The sequence below is a fragment of the Solanum verrucosum genome, unplaced genomic scaffold, assembly GCF_900185275.1.
Source record: "Solanum verrucosum unplaced genomic scaffold, falcon-dt-bn FXZP01000263.1, whole genome shotgun sequence".
Classification (NCBI taxonomy): domain Eukaryota; kingdom Viridiplantae; phylum Streptophyta; class Magnoliopsida; order Solanales; family Solanaceae; genus Solanum; species Solanum verrucosum.
The window spans coordinates 1-9729 of record NW_026020353.1 but is presented as its reverse complement, the minus strand read 5'-3'; the positions used below and the strand labels follow the sequence as shown (position 1 = coordinate 9729).

Genomic DNA, 9729 nt, shown 5'->3' with positions numbered 1-9729 from the left:
ACCCCTGAACTATGATCAAGATCTCAACGATACACATTTACTCATGTTTATAACAGTTTTTTAGGTATTAAAATAGCGTTAAGGTATAAAATAAATATGTTTATCATGAACAGTCAATTTGAAATAAATTTATTATCATACTAGTAATATGATAATAAATACTCTTATTATATTTTAATATGATGTAGGAGCAAAATTAAAATCCAACTTTGAATATTAATGAGGAACAACATGATAGTTGAACTTTTGTATGATTTAATATACTCGTACAAGATATCACAATAAAAAAATTAAAAATAATATTTTAATATTTTATACGCATTACGCGGGTACATATACTAGTAACATATATATATATAGAACAATAATGGAGACAAGACCATACATAAAATTTAAAAAAATACATTCTCTCGTACTCATTTTAATATTATGTCAAACACATACTTCCTTGATTTTATTGTTTGTGTTGAGGTAGAGTTGAATTTTATTTAGTTGCTTATATCGAATCTAACCTGTTTATATTTGACCCGCCCTGATCCACTTATTTGTGAATACTATTAGTGTGCTTACCTATCTTTTTGAACTCCTTCGATGTAAATCATGCCTCTGCCTTGAAGTTCACAATATTTGCAATACTTTGGCATGTAATCCTATAAGAATTTTATTCATGTTGAGATGATTTCCTCAGAATATGTCTTCTTAACTCCAACATTAATCCGTTTGAGAAATTCTTTCAATAAGTCCACTTCAACCTTTGCCTTGACAAAACTAGGTCTAGATTTGCTTATTGTATCCATGACAACATGTAACGGTTTTCCCACCGCTCTGGCCACCGTAAACAAGGATTCTTTAACGAAAAAATTAGGTGATAGGGATGAAAAAGAGATCCACGTTAGGGCAGTTTCTGCCTCTAGGTTGAACTAGGGTTCCCACTTTAGAGGTCACATCTGATATATATCGGTCTTTAGCCTTCAAAAATTATGTTGGGTTTGACATGAAATGTACGTAATCTTTCATATTGGTAAGATGAATTAGTATGTGTCTATCACTCAAGAATCCTTCCTTACATTCAGACTTGAATCTCACACCGTAAAAGATCAATTTACGAATCTTTTCTAGGTTTGACCAGCCGTAAGAAAAATTTTCAGTTATGGCATACTGTAATTCTTCTTTAATGATCATGATTTGAACCTCTTCTTCCTCCCATAATACAGTTGGATTTCCATGGATATAAGTAATATCTTTTATAGGGATAGGCATTGTGATTTTGTCTTCTACTTTATTAGAAGTTGTTGCACAGTTCAATGGTGGTTTTGGTGGTGGTTCACCAGCATGGAGTGTAGGCCATCTATCGCTGCGTTGACAATGACGCCTACCAGCGAACTTAATCTGATGAAAATTTAGGGTATTGGTATGAATTCCTTTGGTAGCTCATCACTAATGTGGAATACCAGATTATGGTAACACATAGGTTGGGCAGAGACAAGCAGAAGAAATTTTAATTAGGACAAAGTTTATATTAGTTGTAGAAACATAAAAAAAACTGAAAAAGATTAATGAGTCATTTGGAAGGGAATGATAAGAGAAATAGTCCATGTATTTGTGTGGTATTATTTAGTACTATGTTTGGTAGGAATTTAAGGCCTATGTATAACTAATTCATGGATCAGTTATACACCCTACATGGTATATGATGTATAACTAATACCTTACATTTGGTGATATTAGGAATACATATAATTTAATACCACGGCATAAATCTATGTAAAGCAAAAAAAATATCCCTTAAATTCTTTTAACAATTTTGTTTATTTTCTGTATTTTATGTTTTATATTTGTACTAATAAATTTATTCAAATACATTATCTTACAAATTTTATTATTTAGAGAGAGTTGTTTGTTGTTAAATAAATCCAATACAAATCAATATAATATTTGAAATGTAAGTTGTTTAACATTTACTAATTAAAACGGCAAATATATCACTACATGGAGTTTGTGACATATTTATAAATCCAAACACCCGCATATGCTTGATGTGATACATTGTATGTTTTTATATGATGATTGACTAGGAAAATTCAATGGTAAATGCAAAATTCGTTTTACTATTAAAACATTAAGGGTTTTATTAATCATTTGATATATTTTTAAAAAAAAATTGTTCTCAAATAAAATGGCTGTCAAGTGCAATCCAATAATATAATTCTAATTAGGAAAAACATTTACCGTGTAATTATGATAATAAGATCTATATCTACCGAGGCAAAGAATGAAGGGCAAGTGAATCTACTGTTTTTCATTTTCAATACTTTTCTTCAATGCAAAAAAAAGGAAAGAACATAAATTTCTAGGCTCCCCAAGTTATTTTAAAACACAATTTCCTATATAAAGTTGTTGGTGTTAAGACCAAAAATCACAATTTTACTTTCACAATTTCTTAGTGATAGTTTAGACATGACAACATGGATCAGCAAGGGTCATCAAAGGGTTGACATGGTGAAAATGAAGAATGCGAGGAACTTACAAGTTACGTTTTCTAAGCGTCGTGCTGGTCTGTTCAAAAAGGCTAGTGAACTTTGTACGCTATGTGGTGCTGAAATTGTCATTTTGTTATTTTCCATGGGCGATGAAGGAGTTTTCTCCTTTGGTCACCCTAGCATTAACACGTTGGTGTAGAGGTTCTTTGGGAGGCACCTCCCTTTACAAAATAATGATGTCCACAATCAACAAATCGTGGCTCGTAGAGAAGCTGGTGTTCGTGAGCTCAATACCAAGCTCATGAACCTCGAGGGCGTTCTCCAGATGGAGAAAAATCGTGGAGGATCCCTTCGAGAAATTAGGAAGAGAGCTAATGGTCTATGGTGGGAATCTCCTATGGAAGAACTTAACTTATTCCAACTTCAACACTTGAAGAAGGCATTGGAAATTCTAAAGCAAAAGGTTGAAAAAGAGGCACAAATGGTGAATAATAATGCATTCCCATTTTAGACATTGGGAAGTGCCTGGACTCCTCCTAATTGTACTAGGTAAAGTTATTCATATGGACTCAATGTTGGTGGACCCTTTGCTAATAGGGTTAGTGGATCTACTTCTTCCATAGTTCCCAATTACTAGTGCGTGTGTTATGGAATTGTCAAAAGTAAAATTAAAAGCTTAAGTATTATATTATGTGTCTAGGTTCATTTGTCATTTGAGGTGTTCATCATGAAATGTTCATGAGTTGTGATTCAGTCGAAGTTAGTACTAAGTGTTGTGTGATAACGTCCAAATATATTTCTTGAAAAGAAATATAACCGATCGTATGCAATATATTTACCCAATTATGAGTCAGGGTCGATCCCACAGAGAATATGGAAGAATATTGTCAATAGTAAATATTTAACTCGATAGTCGTTATTTAAAAAAAGGGGGGGGGATTTAAATTGAAATAAAAATAAAAAGAATAAAATAGCTTGAACTTAGTAATTATTTATATTCAGATTATTAGAAATAACTAGGAATGTGTTCCCCATGATTTCATAAAATAGCAAGAATATCATACTAGTGATCTATTTCAATTTTTAGCATGTAAGGTTAGTAAGTTAGGTATCCCTAAGAGATTGGTCCTCCAAATAGGGAATTTGACCCCGCACCTTGGTCCAGCTAAATGTGTATACTTTACTAACCCTTACCTTTACCTCAGATTACACATCACATCAATGTATGACTTAGTTTTCACCCTCGCACCAATTGACATTAGACTATTAGATAGAATCCATGAAATCTCTGTTGTTAATTCTTTTTCTCATTAACTACCTCCTTGGTCCGGCAAGTAGCAACAAGGTGAGTTCTAACTTTTGCAACCGTTAAAAAGACTTCTAAACGAAAGAATTAACAATACATGCATAAAAATCATTCAAGAATCACTTTGTAAATAAACATACTTTAATAATTCATCATGGTTCCCACAACCCTAGTCAGAGGCGAACCCAAGATTTGAAGATAGGGGGGCACTACGAAGAGTGACTCAAGAGTAAGGCTAGGAGTGGCACAAGGGTAATGTTAGCAAAGCCTTCTTAGGCCTCCAAAGTTTGAGGCTCGAATAAATCTTAAGAGTGAATTTATTATTTTATTTCACTTAAACCAATATTGAACATTATAATTAAAAAAAAAAAGAGGACAATCTACTTTTTATCAAGAATATTATTGAACTTTGAATAAACAATTCAAATCTTCATATTAAAAAATAAAGTTTGCATCAACATCCAACGTGAAGTATTGCAGACAAATGTCTAACCTTTTATTCACTGAAAAAATTCACATACAATTAAATGAGAAAAATTATGGCCAAAGTATAAGTTGTTCGAAGGCCAATAATTTAGTACTAATATAACAAAAATAGATCATCCATTCATATTTGACACTGACGCGTTTTCATATTCTGAAAACGATCAATGATAGCATTGTTACTTATATTTACAAAAATATCCTTCTCGATGTAACAAACTAAGCAATCATTTAAAAATTCATCGCTAATACTACTACGCAGTTCGTCTTGATATTCTTCATGGATGAGAATGCTCTCTCTACCGTTGTTGTAGCGACAGGTAAAATCAAGGTCAACTTCACAAGTAAGTACACAAGAGAATAAGTCTCTATGAGATTTGCATTAACCAGTGCTTCTTCCAAATCACCAATTCCTTTCAAATAAGATAATCTAGGATCACCATGTCGCATATGTATTATGAAAGTATCAAGTTGGTGACTTAGATTTCGAAGTTCTAGTTCGCCAAATTCATCTGGATAATGTTTGGCCAATATCATCATTTTTTCCTTATCAAAATTAGCAAAAACATTGACCGGATTCAAGCTTGCCATACCAAGAAGCAAGTTACCACTCACAACATCAAATCAATTATTAAGCTCTTGTAGTTGCAAGTCAATAATAGCATAAAAGAGCTCAACACGTAAGTGATGTGAATAAGTAACACTACAAGACTTACGCTTTGACTTTCCAGGAATATAAAATTCATCCATCTTAGGTACCGAAATTTCATGTTTATCACAAAATAAAGAAACTTCATTCATCCAAGATTCCCACCTGTCATCTCTCAACAATTGCAGTCTCTTTTTATTAATGTCAAGAAATATCATGGCAGTAACAATATCTTTCTCCTTTCTCTGCAATGCTGCACTCAGCTCATTTGACATCACCAATTTTTTCAACATCAAATGAAGCAAGAAAAAAAATTCAAATTCATTGATCATATTCAAGAAAGCTCATACTTGCAATCTATCATTAGGGGTGGAACCTCCACATTTAATTGCATCAAGCACATGAACTATACATGAAAATAAAATAACAAAGTTATCCAATGTTTTAAAATGAGATCCCCAACGAGTGTCACTTGGTCTTTGAAGCCCTCGTTCTTGATTCAAACCTTTACCACTTTGAACCTCACCGCTTTCTAGTAGTTGTTCCAACCTCTATGCTTGATGGTCCCGCTGTTGATCTCTATGCTTTAACGATGATCCAACCACATTCAACACGTTAGCAATAATAGAAAAGAAGTTTTCCACAAGTAATTTTTTTTGGCAGCAACTACAACTGTCAATTGTAATGGGTGAGCAAAACAATGAATACAATGTGCGGATGGTGTTTCCTTCAAAATTAAAGCTTTAAGACCATTCATTTTTCCCTGCATATTACTAGCCCCATCATAGCCTTGTCCACATATTTTAAATGTACTCAAAGAGTGTCTCAAAAGCAAAGAACATATTATTTCCTTCAACGATTGTGTAGATGTATCACCAACACGAACAATCGCAATAACTCGCTCATTCACTTTGCCTTTTTATTAACATACCTCAAAGCAAGGGACATTTGTTCGTGGTGTGATATGTCTTTAGATTCATCAACTAATATTCCAAAAAAAATCTCCACCTAAGTCACCAATTATAGCTTTCACGATTTCTTGTGCACAAGAACTCACAATATCCTTTTGAATTTTTGGAGAAGTCATCATAGCATTTTTTGGGCCATGTTTTAAAATAACATTATTCATATCCGAAAGCATTTTTCCAAGCCATTCCAAAGGACCTAAAAAAAGGCCTTCATTTTTTGAAGACTCACTTTCATCATGACCTCGAAAAGACGATTCAAATTCCAAGAGGAACCTTGCCACATTAGTAGAAGCCTCTAAACAAATTCGATGCTCAGTTCTTGTTTTCTCAGATTGCTTGTTAAAAGCAACTTGAATGGATTGAAATTGATTCGCAAAATTTAGCATCTTGTTGAAACACCTTTTGTGGATGCTATTTACTTCACCAACATGTAAATTATATCGTTCCAAACTATGATTCCAAGTCTTAAAATCAGTTTTCATGAAAAAATCACATGCATTTCCCTTTACATAGTCGTTTTTAAATAAATAGCAACATAAGCAAAATACAACATCTTTCTTCATACTATACTCCAACCAACTAGAATATGAACCCCTCAACCATGTCTTATAAAATAGACGCATCTTCGTTCCGAATCTAGTTTGAGGATATTCATTATCATTAATATCTGGTTGACAATACCCTTGTTGAATATAGTGTCTTCTCACTTCATCTCGTATTCTAGGGCTGTATTTATCAATGTATATTCTTTCTCCAGGATCCGGTTTAAGTGACTGCAAATCAAACTCATCTATCAATGTCAAAAATCTATCCATCTCAATTCACAAGAATCAACAATAAAGTATTGCAAAAAAAATACGTTTATAAAGAAGAACTTACCAATTTACGCAGAGATAATAGGAGTAGGACTTCAATTATGCAGTGAAGAAATAAGAATACTTGTAAGTTGTAGATTTTCTAGCAGTCTTATATTTTGTTTATAATTGTGCTAGGGAAAATTAGTCTTATATTTTGTTTAGAATTGTACTAGGGCTTTTATTTGTTTTTAAATTCAATTAAGAAAGGAATGGGACCAGATGACAAAAAAAGGGTGGTTAAGAAAGGGGGTGGGGCTAGATGAGGTGGCAAAAATGAGTTTTAATAAAAAAAATTATAGAAAAGGCTGAATTTAAAGTTAAAAAATTATTGCCTTCGCTGGGAATCAATCTCACGCAGTCGCGCAAGGAGTTGGCGCATTCGACCAGTGCACCCAGAACAACTTTTGGTTGTTAGGGTGCACAATTAAATATATGTTCATTTTATCAACTGTCTATACATATATATGGTTTTTTTAAAAAGTTACCTGGTGCATGTGGGTCCGCCCCTGACCCTAGTTTTGAAATTTAGCTACTCATTATCTCAAAAACACAATAAATTTTTTTAAAAATAAATATACTTGTGTTAATCATAAAAATTTAAGAACAATAGCTAAATTATCTTTTATGAATCACGAATACAAATAAATAATAAAAGAGAAGAAAGAATAAACCATAATTCTCCGGCATCCACAGTGGCTCTTCCAAAGTTCCTAAGCTAGAAGAACATTTAAATTGTGTATTATTTCTTGTTCTTGGCTCCCCTAAAGAATAATTTTTCATGCCCTATTTATAGATATATAAGCCCTAAATAAAATTAATAAGTTCAACATAGATAAGGAAAACAAAACCCAATTAAATTGGGTTTTCCGTGTTTCTGGAAGCCACCGCCTAACAAATTGTTTGGTCTCTTAGTAGCTGCCACGTCGTAGCAATTTGATTGAAAATTGGTGGCTCTTTGAATATATAGAAATATATTATTTTATTAACTTTAATCCATTAAACTGTCTGCTTGATTTCCTTCTTCAACCTTTCATCTTTAATTCGTTTTAGCTCCAAACTTCTTCATTTTTCCACCAATTTAATTCTACAAATAAAATATACTATTTAGTACAATTCATAAAATTTATGCTCAAAAAGGATAATTAAAAGATAAAATATGAGGCAAATAATAATTAAATATATATAATTTTAGCCTCACATCATTGTGTTCATCAGTTATGATTTAGTTGAAGTTAGTAATTTTAATTATATATGTTATGTTCATAGTCCATTGTCATGTTGATTTTATCCTTTGAATTGCATAACATATAATCTCTTCTTTATCAACATATATCAAGATATTACAAACTATTGAGAAGCAAAGGTTTTTCTTCAATATCATGATTTTCTGCCTCAAGAGGATTAGATATATATAGTAGCGATCCAATATCCAAATGTCTTATCTCTGACATTTTTCTGATGTATATCTACTGGGAGCATCAACCCTATCCATTTATCTTCGAAGAATTATGGTATGTAGATTTCTCTATTCTTGCAGAAACATATCTCAAATGTACAAGCTGAGGTATTACACAAGAGAAATCATATTCAATTTAAAATACGTACAATACCTTAGGCAACTTCAACTGTAGAACATCTGTTTTGGCATATCTACTTGCATTGAAATAAAGGTGTGGATTATACCATTGCTATGTCGCTTACGATAATCATGTTTCTCTTCAAGTGTAGAAAGAAGGATCACTCACCGTTGATCATATATGGATTTACTTAGGCATAGTTGGCGAAGAAGATCATTAATTTTCAAGTTCTTATCTTTCCATTAGTCCTTCGTGTACAAGCCAAAATTAGACTTCTATCCGTTAACTCTTCTAGATACTCCTATGCCGCCACTTCTAGCCTTTTATTGTTTCTAATCATCTTGGAAACATTAATCTCTTTATCTTCAAGAAAACCTCCTAAGAAAGAATTGATTGAAACTGTTCGGATACAGTACCAAAGAATCAGTTCAGATATTCCTCAACATTCTTCCAATTATCATGTGTTGGGTCCATTTGACCAAGAAGTCTAACAACGACAACAATCGAGAGAGGTAATCCTCGACATTGTAGTACAATATGCTTCCCTAGTTCTACTATAGTAGAGGAGGAAACAAATCTTTTTTTGAATGATTTTTTTGGTGAAATTCAAATTGTCATCAAGACTTATAAAAGTATTTCTATGAGGTGGAAAATCAGGACAACTGACATAATCAGCAACATACAAGAGCTGAGTGGTTAATAGAATTCGACTTTTATTGTCATCATTGGAAATATTCTTTGCATTTGGTCCCATGCCTTAGTACTCTATATATCATCTTTGACAATTATAAATATCCCACCCTTCAGACGTCTTTACACAATCTTCATTAGTTGATCATCGCTCATTTCTTGATTGCTTCCTATAATTCTACAGACAACTTCAAGAAGCATTTGTCTCTCATTTTATTCTTCGAAGAGAGTGACCCATGCATGTTTATCAAATTGAGAACAAATATAATCATCATAAACTTTTTTGGCAAGAGTTGTCCTTCCTATATTGCACATACTAAAAATTGCTACGACAGCTAAATCATCTATTTGGGCAGTGAGGTGTTCAAGTATGGCATTGAAGTCATCCTCCATCCCAACAATAGTATTTTTTTTTACTAATTTGTATTTTTTTCCCTGGTGAGGACTTGTTCTGCAGATTTTCTTCTATGCTTGTTAAACTCAATCTGTGGCACTTCTTTCCCGAGAGAATCAACATCTTTTTCCACTTTTAGAAATTTTTTACTTGAAGTATTTACAAGCCCCTTGTCATGACCCACAACTTTATCATACCACTTGGGCATGAAATTAAAGAATAAGTGAGCTAGCCTTAGTGGGAAGTGTCTACAGTCTTGGAGATGTTTGAAGAAGACTGTAGAATATTATAGAAGATTACTTGGAAGGCCTAGACTTGTTAGAGA

General features: G+C 32.7%; 1 pseudogene; it reads left to right on the top strand.

The window, feature by feature from the left end:
* Window positions 1–2457: 2457 nt before the first annotated feature.
* On the top strand, window positions 2458–3117 carry LOC125837585 (agamous-like MADS-box protein AGL62; annotated as a pseudogene).
* Window positions 3118–9729: the final 6612 nt, after the last annotated feature.